Source organism: Nothoprocta perdicaria, unplaced genomic scaffold (assembly GCF_003342845.1).
Source record: "Nothoprocta perdicaria isolate Ctin4 unplaced genomic scaffold, notPer1 scaffold_86, whole genome shotgun sequence".
NCBI lineage: Eukaryota > Metazoa > Chordata > Aves > Tinamiformes > Tinamidae > Nothoprocta > Nothoprocta perdicaria.
The window spans coordinates 3,099,635-3,113,390 of NW_020456154.1; positions in this window are offsets into that span (position 1 = coordinate 3,099,635).

Below are 13,756 nucleotides of genomic sequence, written 5' to 3' on the forward strand. Positions count from 1 at the left end.
CCGCCCCGCCGGGGCTGCTGCCCGCGGCCACGCGCGGCTCGGGCTCTGCCTCCTCCTCTGCCCCTCTCCTTCTCCCGCCCGCCGCCCCCCGGCTCAGCCGCTCGCGCATCGCAGCCCTCCGGGCGCGGAGCTGCACGCGCAGCCCCGCACACCGCGCTGAGACCCGCGCGAAACTTCAGGCAGAGCTTCCTCCCTCCCCACGAGGCGCGTGAAGTGTAATGTGGAAGGGTAATTCGGATATGAGCCTTTATTACTGTTCCTGTTGTTATTTTTTCAGTGTTTGCGCCTCACTCTTCGCGGGGTAGCTGCAAGTTGCATATGCTTTGGTGTTGCTCTTTTTTTTTCCTGTGCCGCTGTCTCCCCCTGACCAGTGTTGCACGAATCCCTGTGCTCTGACTTTCTCTTTGTAGCTTTCTGTGAAATACCGAAGCCTGCTCCAAGAAGCAGACATTTTGGGAAGATTTGTCATGAAAAGGATGATTTATTACTATTATTTTGCTAAGGAAAAGAACCACAGCAAGCTGAATCCCTTTCTCCCTACCCTCACTCTCCACAAGGCAATCCACCTTGGGCATCTTCCCTTTGCACAAAAAGATGCATGAACAGAATGAATACAAACTGAAATCTACCACTGCCTGTATCCCCTGCTTAAGTATCCCATGTCAGACACAACCCAACAGTACCAGGAACATATGGAAAATTGTGCAATACTGACATCTAAGTATGCTTTAATTCTATCTCCCTTCCTAAGCAGTGTCATTACACCAGGTTAATTACATTAGTCACCTCCTGATTCTATACATGTAGCTGCTCATTAATGCAACAATCGTAAGGAAAAGGAATCATCTAATTCTTGATGCTACTGATTTGGTTTCTCTCTGATCAGCTTCATAGTTGAGTGAACAAGAGACCAGAAGGGCTGCTTTAGGTCCGCGATTCTGCAGGAGTGGGGGTGGGAATCGGGGGAGAGAGGTGCTGGGAAGTCGAGGGCTTCAGCTACATTGCAATTCCACAACTCCATTTCTCTGTCCTCCCTTCTCCCTCTTTGGGATCCATGATGGTCTTGCCATCTKAGGATGATTTCCCCCAGGTCTGTCAGACATGGCAGACTCTAAAGGAAGCAGCAGGATGTCCACTGGATACTCTACAGAAKGCTGAGCGTTTCCCTGACTGGGAGAGCTTAGACCAGGCTGTCCTGACAGTTGAGAAATAGAGAAGGGTGTCAACCATCAAGGACTGGTTGTTGTCTGGCACCCACCATACACAGATCCTCAGCAGAATGCAGGAAAAGGTCTGGCAGAAGCAGGAGGAGAGATAGAGGAAGGTGGACAAGGGACTATGTAGGCATTAACGCCTTCCCCGCAGTGAGGCATTACTAGGGCTTCCTGTCATCTCCTCATCCAATAACCACAGCTCCTAGCCTCATCTGTCAGAAATCTSGCCTTAACCCCTTCCATGGGAGATGGGGGGGTGGGAAGGAGGAGAAGAGGAGGTTCTTGGGCTTGTCAAATAGCTGAGTATTGGCAGGGCAGGACTCCTGTGGAAGAAGATGGTCTTACAAGGGTTGTCTACAGTGACGAGGGGATTTCATGTGGCTTGTAGGTAGGGAAGTTAATTAAGATGATCCTAAGAGATCCCATTCTAAGAAGTTTCCCTTGAGAGAGGGAAACAACTTCCCCTCTCTCAGGGAGAACAACAAGAGAGAACAACTTTCCTCTTGGGGASGAAAGCAGTAAGGGAGAAGAAATAATGATACCTTGGAAGCATTTTCTTCTTCTGCTGGTCGTTGCACTTTTCCTACCTCACTGTTGCTTCTGAAGGCTCTGAAGAGGAAGAAAGCTTAGGCTTAATATTTTGTCCAAAGTCCATCAGGCATCAACACTTCATATCTAGAAGGCAGAGGGATTATGGAAGTCTGTGGAGCTCATAGCTCCACAGAAGGTGGGTTTCTCAGTTAGTCTGTGCTTTTCAAAAGTCCTAGCTCGTATCTTCTAGCAATGCCACGCAGGCAATGTGACTGGGGTGAATGGAGACATGAAAGGCCCAGGGCCTTTGAAAGCTTGGCTATCCTTACATAGCAGTCATTCAAAGAGGAGAGGAAGAGAAAAGGTGATGCTATGTTTCTTTTTGCTTAGGGCTCACCTGTGTAGCCTAGGTGTATTACTGTGACAACTTGGCACAGGTTGTGCTGCTCTGTTCAAAGCGGGGTGGTGTCTGAGTTGAGGAGCTTGGTTTTGTTGCTGAGTGTAGTGGGACTGGTAGGGTGAATAAGCAGACACTGCTGAGGCTGAAGAATTGGGCTTGCAGGGCATTCCTACAAGGYTAAATTATTATTGAATTATTAAATTATAGATTTAATCTGCAACGAGACAAATGATGCACAATTACAAGATCATGTATCTTTCTATGAGACTAAAGAGGATGAAGCAGCAGTTGGGCCAAAGTAAACACCCTCAAACCAGTTCGGGACCATTGACAAGTCTGATTTCAGGTTAGCCCAGCAACAGGACAGCGGAACATTCTCCCAAGAGAGACTGCCAACGTAAGAAGGCGACGTCTGCAGTATAGTGAGTTCTTTATTCTCTGGCTAAATAGAGTGGGACCTATAAGGAATCAGCACTTCTTAGAATCAGGACTAAAGACATCTTCCTGCCTCACACTTCCCAATTTCCAGAAATAATTCTTTTCCTGTTATCCTACTTATATGCTCTAGACCATGCACAATAATCCCTCTACAATTCTAAATGCCACAGGAGAAGAATGGAACAAAGGCAATGCAAATGCCAGAATGTCCTGTGCGATTGCTTGTGCTGTGGTTAGATGCTGTGCTGAGATTTCATCTTTCTTACAAAGAATCATTAAAAATGATTATACAAACCAAGAATACAGAATAAAAACACTGTGGCAGAATTTTTTTTTACAACAGTAGCATGTTATCGAAAAGCACAACACAAAATGACATCTATAGGAGAGTAAGGAGAGAGAAATTAATAGGCTGGAGGAAATAGAGAGATTTTAAATTACATTTTAAATTACATGAAATGAGAAGCTGATGAGACAGGGAGCTGCAGGAAGTCTGCTTCCAATGGCAAACCAAGAGTGCTGCTATTTGTGGAGAGAGGGGGCAGTGCTGTAGGAAAGAAAGGGGCATGCGAAAGATGCAAGGAGGGAGATGAAGGACATGAAGTAAGAAGCAACTCCATGGAACTGAAATGAGTGCTGCAGTGGAGCTTTTTAGGCACATATGAGAAATCATACAGTAATACTATACAAAAATTGATATCTAGGAATCTTCGTCCTGAGGAGGCCAGCTACGGAGAAATCAGCTACGAAGACTGCTGTAATTAAATGCAAAAGCAATGGAGTCGATGCAGCTGTATTCACAGGCAGCACTGAGGTGCTAATACATGCATCAGCACAGGAGATGTTAGGAGAAAGAAACTGGGGTGAGGGTAATGATCGTAGTAAAAACTGAAAGCCAGTGGGGCAGAGAAGACAGGAGTGAGGTATGACTCCAGAAAGATAATTAATATATAAGACATTTCACTGGAGAAGATTGGAAAAAACCCACATATTTGTATGAGGAGACAAGCAGAAGAGATGATCAGAGCAGTCATCTCTTGCATCTAAAGCTGAGGCTCGCAAAACACTTTAGAAATATTGGTTACACAACATCTGCATGATGATAGGTTTTTTAAACCTATTTAATGAATTAGCAAACTTAGGTAATAAGAAATTTAGTGATTTTGACAGGTAGAGGTGAAGGAGAGAGTGAGGGAGAGGAATAATAGAGATAATGACAGACATACAGCAATAGTGATACAGATAGAGATGGAAAAGCCCCAGTGGTCTCGCTYCTTATCTTCATGTTTATTAATGTGAGAATCAATACAAAAGGGAGCTTAAGCTTCAAACATTCAAATACTACAGGAGATTCATTTCTAGAATAACGTTGTGACTAGAAAGGCAGGAAGAAGGGAGATACAGGGCTTAGAGGTCTAACAAAGAGCTCTGAAGTGACTAGGTTTCTTTGCAGAGGTGGTGCTGGAGCCATCTTGAGAGTGCACAGAAAACTTATATTCATTAAGAGTGAAGCCCTGAGAGAAGCGGATCAGGTAGGAGGTTAAAAGGCTTTCAGACATAACTCTGTTTCCMCATGCTTTTCACAGGTAAACTTTGCACAAAGAATCTGTTAAGCCTCCTAACAATCTTGGAAAGTAATATATTCACTGGTTTGCAGGTGCACTGAGGYTCCGGAAAAAAATCCTAACCCCAAAGCCCAAGAAAGTCAAAGTCTTTGTACTAGTTTTATTGTGATCTGTGTGCTGTCATAAATAAGTTGCCCATTGAATTACCAGAGAGATCTGTGGCAGAGTGATGCTTGAAGGTAAAACTAGTGTGCTTTCAGTGCAAGACTCCTTTTCCATGCAATCTTTATCTATTTATTTATTTATTTATTTATTTATTTATTTATTATTTTTTTAATTCCATTTTATGGTGACCTTTGAAATGTTTGCTATTTGAAGATGATTTTTAAAAAAATGCAAATGGTATCTCAGATGTAGGATTTCCCAAAGTGTATGCACACTGCCCCCAGTTGTCCCCTATGTGCTATATTGATTACAACCTTTTTAAAATCACATGCTTCTAAGTGTCATCTCATGAGCCTGTGGATTGATTTCTTCAAACAGAGAAAGGCTTTCTTTTACTTGAAGCAGACTGTGGTAGAAGATTGGGGTTCCTGGCACAATTTTTCCACCATAATGAATTGCTGGAATGTGAACTGTTTTGCCTGTCTTCCTTTTTCCATGCTATGCTGGGGTTTGTATGGACAGCAACCTCCTAATCAATAGGAATAGAAAAAAAAATCAATACCTGCAACCCATTAGCTCTAGCAGAGGGCAGGCTGCTAGCAAGTCACTTTAGCCAGAATTACAGTATTTGGGAAAGTATTATGAGTATATATACATACATACATATGTACACACATTATTACTAGTAAAAATAGCAAGGGGAATCATCTGTGATCACATCCTTTCCATCCCACCAGCATGCCTCTCCCCACATATTTGCATAACTATATTCATCAAAAGACACTTCCCCCCCCACCTGGATGTTGTCCCTCTTATGTTCACACTCCAGAGCAAACATTCTTCTGCAGCTCATTACAATCCCAGACTACCTACCTGTCAGACTGTCTTGTTTATAAATGCACGCCTCTACACCCTCCTCCATCATATATACCCTATAGAAATCCCTTTAATATTCCCTTGTTCCGAAGCATACAGACATTCCTACTCCTTTTCTGCCTCCCCAAATCTTTCATGATTATCCTCTGCTTTCTTCACATCCATAACCAAAAAATAAGGCACAGATAGTTTCCATGGACATCCATATACATCTAGTCCCGGAAATAGGGCAGAGGTATGGCAAATGAAGATCAGGATGAGTAAGTGTCTGCAATGCAGAGATAAAGCAAACAAAGAAGTGGGGAAAGAACTTCAAATGAGTTGCCCTTTACTTGCAAAATAAGTGTAGCACAAATTTTATGATCTGAATCTCCTCTAAGGTCAAGTGCAAAAGGAGTGGATCCCCTGCAACAGAGCAGAGAAGCAATGGACCTGGCTGGAACTGTATGAAATATGGCAGAAATATGAAATAACTCCATCTTGCTCCCAAGATGTCTGTTCATCCACTGTCTATAACTAGGATAGAATCTCACCCCAGATCTCCCTTTCATGGTCTAAGAGATGGTCTGTCTTGATCAGCTTCAGAATCCACTTGCTAAAAAATATAATTTCATGGCAATCAGGTTTATAAAGTTCTCRTGAGGAAATATGCAGCAGACGTGGATTGTCTATTAAATAATAAAAATGTCTATGTTTCATATCAACATAGCGGTAATCAAGCAGAGAAGAGGATTTCCTAGAATAAACCAAGAATGAAAGATTCTACTGTTTCTGAACTGACGGTTTTCAGAATCTTCCTAGAAGAATCAGCAAAATGATAGATGCTAAAGGAAAGGCAAGGTCTACGGTGAGGTTGGTTCACGTTGATACCGATCAATATTTCCTTGTAGCAGACTTTCATCTATGGTAAAGGGCACAAATGGAGAGACACAAAAGAAGAGCATCCTGTGCCTTACCTATTCATTGCCACGGGCTAAAGCCACAACCAGCCTTAACAGGCTGTTCTGATGCCCAAAAGAGTCACAGAGGCATCACCGGAGCTTCCTGCATGGGGCAGGTTTACTCTTCTAGGTCTGCAATTCTTTTGTCATCTTTAAGACATCCCTAACTCTTCTTTTGACAGATAGCTTGTGGTATCAGGGTAGAATTTTTAACCTCCCATTTCTGTGGTGCTCAGGAATAGATCAGATTGAAAAAGAAACAGCCTAAGCAAAAATAAATAAATTAAAGGAGCCAGTTTGGGTGGAAGGTTGAAAAACAGAAGATCAGTCTTGAGTCATACTTCAGGCTTTTCAGGGGGCAAATCAAGAAAAGTCTGTATCTTGATACTTGTTCAGCAGCTCAATGAGTGGAAAAGCTTAGTAGAGTCAAAGTTAYCAGGTCCCACTGAAATCAGTGAGAACATGCTATTAATTTTAATGTTTAGGGTTTCTCTCTGTAGTTCCATATTTTAGTAAGTAACTTTAGTAAGTTTTACTTTAGAAACTGTTTCAAAAAAAGCCATTTGGTATATTATAGCCACAGATCCATCACAGTGGTTCCTTGGAACCACTCTTAGATCATAAGATCTAAGACCACCATAATGATTTAGGATCCCTAATGTGAATTCCTACAGAAGAAGCAGGTTAAAGACATCAGATTAAGCCAGTCAGATGCAGGRCAGAAGCTCAGATATTGTGGTGATCCACAGAAGAGCATACAAAGGAGAGAAATTACAGATAGGTGGTATTCTCTGCCTTGGGAATGGAGGCCAACTTTTTAAAAGGAAAATAAACCACATATTTTTATTCAGGCTCTTAACTCCATGTTTAGACATTGAAGAACTGYCCTGATTTTCAGTTGTGCTGAGCAATCAGCATCTCCCATTGATTTACACAGATGCAGTGATTCCAAATACCTCTGAAAATCCGGATGTCTATTTTGATATCTATACATCATTTTAACACATTAATTCTGATGCTCTAAAACAACAGAATTTTTAACAGAAATGAAATCAGAAGTCCCAAGGCTAAATTCAGGGCTCATCAGGACTTATTCCTTCCAATCACTCACTGCACCAACTGGCTGCTTGTGCAAATTTCTAGGGAATGCTCTGGAAACAGACTTTACACATTCCGTAGCAAACCACCTACCATGCAATCGCTTTGCAGAGCAAAGCAATTCCCAGCAGTGCCAGGGAAAGCACTTGACTCTTCCAGCTTCACAAGGTCAGGTGCAGGGCGCTGACAACATCTCTCCGCTGGCTGTGTGGACCCTGGTAGGGGCCGGCTGAACATCTCAGCTTGTTCAACACCACCTCCGAGGCTGTGCGGGTACCGTCTCCTTTGTGCTTCACAGCTTGTTYGCTCATTATTGTTGGCTTTGACATAATAAGCAAGTCTGGCAGATGAAGCTTTTCTCAGCCTTGCCCTCCCCTCTACCTCAGGACAGGGGAACATGCACTGGAGAAGGCAGCTCAGAGGCAGGAAGAGGGGGATCTCAGGCTGGTTATTGCCTGGGTTAAGGAGGCAGCTGGTACATGAGCTGACCTCTGTGCGGACGAACATTGCTGCCATGCCCACAGCAGCTGCATTCTCGCACAGGACACTTTGCCAGACTCATGTGCCCATGCATTTTGGATAAAAGTATTTAGTTGCCATCATTTCAGTAGCCAGTCTGAAGCGACAAACCACTTCTCTGTTTCACAGACCACTGGGACTCTTCTCTGCAATTGACCTATATTAGCTTTAAGCTTCATTTGTTCTGGCCTGCACTCCCCTCTCTTCTCCCACATGGAGTACATGCACTGCTCCTCCCCCTCAAACAAACACCTTTATACATCCAAGGACACTGTAAAAATAAAATGATCACAACCTGGCCCTCCGGGAACCTCAGTTTTACAGTTTGTCCCACTCTGATGCTAGCAAAATTCACAACCCAGTTCAAAAGAGACAGACAGTGAGTGAGAGAAAGCAGGCAGACAGGCACAGACAGAAGTGCGCAGAGGAACCAGGGAAAGATAAAAAGGGAGGTAAAGAAAAGAAACAGGGCAAGCATAAAGAATAGTTGAAACAGTAAGGGAAAGGTACATAATCTGGTAGTCTAGAACACAGAATGGAGAGAGGGAAGTGGAGTTACAGAAAAATGTAAATGAAAGAACAAATACATAAAGAAGGAGATGAGAAAAGACATAGGCAAGAACAGAAAAGAGGAAAAATGGCCAAAAGGAGAGGGGGAMAGGCAGAATTAAGCAGCAAAGAAAGGAACCCAGATGACAGAGAGGAAAAACTAAGAAAGTGCCTGTGAATTTGTGCACTGTTTTTTCACATCTCCTTTTCYATTGAGAATACAGCAGTAGGAAAAGGACTGTGGATCTTAAACCCCTCCTAAGCAGTCAATAGGTGTACTGTAAGCAGGTAGTCAGGCACCCTTGCAGCCTAGCAGGCAGGAGGCAATCTGCGCTAGCTCAGTGGCGYCCAGTGGGTCTCTCTGTGCACTGGCAGTGAGCCCTGCACCTGTGAAAATGCTTCTTTTCAGTACCAGGGAGTTGAGCTCTGATCTCTGCCCTGCATTCTCAGGGCAAGAGAAGCTCAGCCCTCAGACACCGGAGGGGTAGCACTATTAGCCTTCCTCCTTCTCATATGAAGTCCTTTCCTCCCCCCTGACAAAAATCGGGGACAAAAAGAACTGGGACAAAAATCCCAGTTCTTATTTGCACTCTGAGGACTGCATTTCTTTCCCACATCTCTCTCTTCTTCTTCCCACAGTTCATCTCCGGCTATGATCTTTTGCTCCTTTAGCTCTGCTTTCTCTCTCTCCTCTTTCCTTATGGCTGTTCTCCCTCACTGCCATTCCCTCAGCTCCCCCTTCCACATACATACATAAACACACACACGCACACACAAAATCTCTTTTATCTTCATCTCTGTATCTATCCAGTTACCCATTACTGTAAGTGCTTAGCTGACACACATCTCTCCCACAGACAATCCATCTTTCTCCCCACCACACACCTGCCAAATCTGCCTGTCTTTCCTTCCTTCAAAGCCCTTCTCTCTCACTTTATGCCCCAGCCAGTCCATTTCTTTGTCTCCCCGCTCCCCTCGTCCCCAGACAATTCAAATGTCTGTCTTTCTATATAATCCATCTCCCTCCCCTTCTCCCACGCTCTGCTCATCTCTCTGTCCGTCCTTACAGGTCTCTCTAGCTGATAYGCATGCACCCCAATCCATCTCCCTTCCCCCTTTTCCCCCTCCCTTTCACAGATTTCATCTCTTTGTGTCTCCTACACACCCAGGACCACGCTTGCTCTCTCCCATACTGAGAGGAGGCGGCAGCAAAGAATTTGCTGCTGACCGCTGCATTGCTAGGAGGCAAACACATGGCCGGCCTTGTGCAGGCCAGTTTCTGCCTGAGTGCCCCAAGTCACATATCCCCAGCATCATCTCYGGCACTGGGAAAACAGATGGTATAATAAATGAGCACAGTCTGATAAAAGGAGGAAAGGGTGCCTGCCTTGGATGCCCCTCGCTTGCATGGAGACACACATCCCACATCAGCACAGCTCTCTTGCTCCTCTGCCAGTCCAGCTTCCTGCCAGAAGTAGCCAATTGAGCAAGGCATAAGCACTAGCCCAATACCAGATGGAGAGGAGAGGAGTAGGAGAGAGTGTTAGTGGATAGAAAAAAATGTATTTTTTTTTCCTGGCAGCAGCTTAGAACCCCAGGAAGGTAAGTGCATGGGARGATCCAAGCGGTCTTGAGGTAATAGGGGGAGTTGTTGGCACAGGAGGTGTAGCAGAGCTGTGTGTATGTGCAGTTACAAGCAGCAATCAGCTCCCTTGCACAGGGGTATTTAGGAATAAGATATCAAAATGATTATGTACTCACTTCTCCTGTCTTGGTGAAGAGGGAAAACCACCCTGCTGGCAGTCTCAGGGGTGAGGGCCATCAACAGTAACAACTCAGTCCACTTAAAAGAACTATCCTGAGGTCTCAATGGATGCAGAAACAAGAGGGGACAGAAAAGCTGTATTASTGTGCTCCTGCCCACACCACACACATCCTCTTGCTGTTACTCTGCTTCATGACATTACCCAGTAAATTGTTCCCTCCATTACTTCTCCAGACATCAGCATCTGGAGACTTACTGCATCCCTTCCTGTGCATTTACCTCAGCCCCAAGAAACCCACAGTTGTTTCCTTTGACAAAATCTCCAGCTGTTCCTTCCCAATTTAACATTTTCATATTCATTACAGCCTGATATTTCTATGCTGACAACAGCACTGAAAAGCATTTTTACCACTGTATGGCATCTTTCCTGGACACCCAGTTGTTATCCTTACAAGCTGATTTTATGTCTGATGCTTCAATTGTACTCTGAATTCCAGTACTTCCAGCTTCACAGTCCCCAGATCGAAGCTATCCAACATAACAAACCTGAAGCCCCAGAAATAGTGCACAATGGCCACACAAATCTGTTGAAAAGAGATGGATAATTCACAGGAGCCAAAATAGATTAGCAAAACCAAAGAAGGGAAAACAGTGTAGCAGCAAATAGTTTCATCCCACAAAGAGCTGAAGGAATTATTTATTATAAGTAATTTTATTCATGAACGGGGTGATTTCTACCTGCTTTATACCGACGCTACATATTGATATTTTGTGAAGGCATTGTGCTTTATGACTGTTCTCGGTAGGTCAGTGCCGAGGTTGTAATGGTCACTTAGTCAGGAGAGATGCAGCTTCTCTTTCCATTTCTTGAATGGATGAACATAGTGTATTTGGGATGCTGCAGCACAATTAGGCAGTGGTATATGTGCTCTTTTTCCCTCACAGAAACATTTAAGCAAATAGATCAGACCGATCTGTAGAAAAAGAAAATACGTAAAGGTCTGGAATTAATTTATGTTTTAACTGATACAAAGGTAATAATTGTAGGTATCTGTTTCCCTCCACTTCAATATCCCAGCAAAGAATTTTACTCTTGATATATCTGCAACATCTCTTCACTCTCTCCTACCCTCTTAGTCCTCTCTAGCCCATCTATTCTTTTTTTTTTCTGATCTCACAAGCCACTGCTCCTTGCAGCACCATAGCTTGCTGTTCTCATCTTCCCATACTACTCCTAGGTTTATCACTCTGGATTTTCATTATTGCCCTATCAAATCATAGCATCAATCCTCCCATGCAAAGTTTGAAATCACCATGCCTTGTTCTGATGCAGGTCCTACGACTGGAACACAAACTGATGGCTACTTTTGACCTTAGTCATTACAGCTCTGAATTGCCCAAAATGACTTTGACACAGAGATATTGTTCTTGAAAATCTCTAAACAGTTATTTATTCTTGACAATCATTCTTCAACCTATAGTGTTATCCAGCACTATGCCGTTTTCTCACTTTCCCTCAATTGCTCATGAAAATATTACTTTCCACACTTTTTTTTTTTCCATATGTAATTCCACTCATATTCCACACTTTCCCATTTTGCCTCAGCAACTCCTTTGGGGCCTTCATGCAGGGAAATAGACCCCACTCTTTCCACCCAGTTATTATGCTCTAGCTGTTCCCTTATGTGGGACACAGCTGCTGATCAGTCCTGCCCCTATACCTATACCCCTCTACCATATAGCTTGCAGTGCCTAACACAAAATCCTTATATTGTAGATTTTCCCAGTTCTAATGCAGAAATATTACAGACTTTACATAACTCCAGCTGATGAATGCCTGGCTGGAGGGAAACTCATCAAACCGAYCCCATCTTCGACCCCAACTTGACATGTGGGGTCTGCCACATTTCTCTTTAAACATTGCCAGATTGGATTTTGTTTCACAGGCCAGGGAAGAGAGCGGTTTCAGGCTTCTCTTGACAAACAGCTCTAGGGGATGAGATATGTGAAGCTGTAACAGRAGAATGAGAGAAAGCCCCCTGCAAGGAGGGAAAAAAAAGCCCAAGAATGAGAAGAGTCAGTGTGCGCGRAAGTTACATTGCAGCAAGCCGCGAAGAGTCAAAATTAAAGTCAGGACTAAGTTGTAGGTCTCCTACCAGGGCATTATACTGGAGAATGAGCAATATCCTCTTCTCCAGGTGACTTAGGGAGTCACAGCAGATAGGAGCACTGAAAAGACTGGAGATTGTGTASCCTCCTTCTTTCTCCTTCCCCAAATATTGTTGTTCCGGGTCAACAGAGTCAAGGGCAACTGGCACAGAAGATACTGTTCTCTAGGCAAGATGACAGCAGGAGGAGGAAATGGGATGTGAGAAGGAGATGATGTGCCCTTAAGCTAAGAAAGAAGGTGGAGGGGGCAAACATGACCCTTGAAGAGCTTCTGTTCTGACTCTACCTCTGCTGCTGAAGGTCCTAGAAATCCCTTAGCCCCCGGAGTACCATCTGCAAGATAGAAAGCTTACTTGACAAGAATAAACAGAGAGGGTCACTCCTCAACAAGAAGTGGCTATAAGACAAGAAGAGAGGAACTGAAAATGCATGGGAAGAGGGGGTTCCTATCATGGATGCTGTGAAGAAAAAGGAATGTCTTCCTGCTTCTAGCAGAGATCTGCCATCACACAGGCAGACAGGGCACTTGCAAGCAGTTGCCACCTGGGCATCATAGGTGGGAATATTTATTAAAAGCAGAACCAAGTCTCGAGCAGGACCCCCACGGATCTGTGCAAGCAGCAGTAGAAAGCAGTTGCTGCTTTCTACAGAACAGAAACACTGTTTTCCCTGCTGTCAGCACCTGCGTCAGGCACCTGGTTTCTCTTGAGATACTGTTCTTAATTGGGATAGATTGTACATTTTCTAGTGTAGTCCAGCCCAGAACCCAATTTAATTGCTAGCTTAAGACTTAGCCTGTTTTGTGCTTTCCACGCCACTTCTTTCCCCACTTAATCTAATAGAATTATAGAAAGTATTGCTGGGAGGACCTCAGGAGRCCACAGAGTTTATCCTTCTGCCCCCAGGCAGTATTTCATTTTCAACAACATCATGTGTCTTTTGCTATCAGGTTAGATGCTCTAAGATGTATAGTAGGTAAGGAAATGAAGCTTACCCAAGGGAGTCAACTGGCATAAGAGTCTAAATCCAGCCCTTTAAGTCAGTGAAGTCATATCAGAAATAACCCTGGACCAGATCAGTTTTCCAAAAGATGTTTTTTCTTAAGTTTTAAGAAGTCTCTAAAATGAACAAATCTCTGGAAGAAACTGTTCTGACAGCCTCATTTCAGTACAGTTAATGCTTTATTACGAGCAGCAGTGACCACTCCATTGTTAAGACTGAACAGATCTTATCAGRGAAAGATCAGCTTTGAAACTCTTACTAACTCCTACAGCAAAATCTGATGGAATTTTACATCCTGCATTTCATTCCACTGCAGTATGCATCTAACAGGTGTRACAAGACAGAATAAAAATCATTAAAGCATCTTTAATATTACAGCTTTACAAAAATTCATTTCCAATAAAATTTCAGAAAGTCGGTCAGCTTTTTCAAGTTCATTATTCTAAAACAATTTGACTAAAAAATCTGCTGTTTTCTTTTACTCATCTCCCTAAGAAGAAATGTCCTGCAGCCTTAGGAGCTGC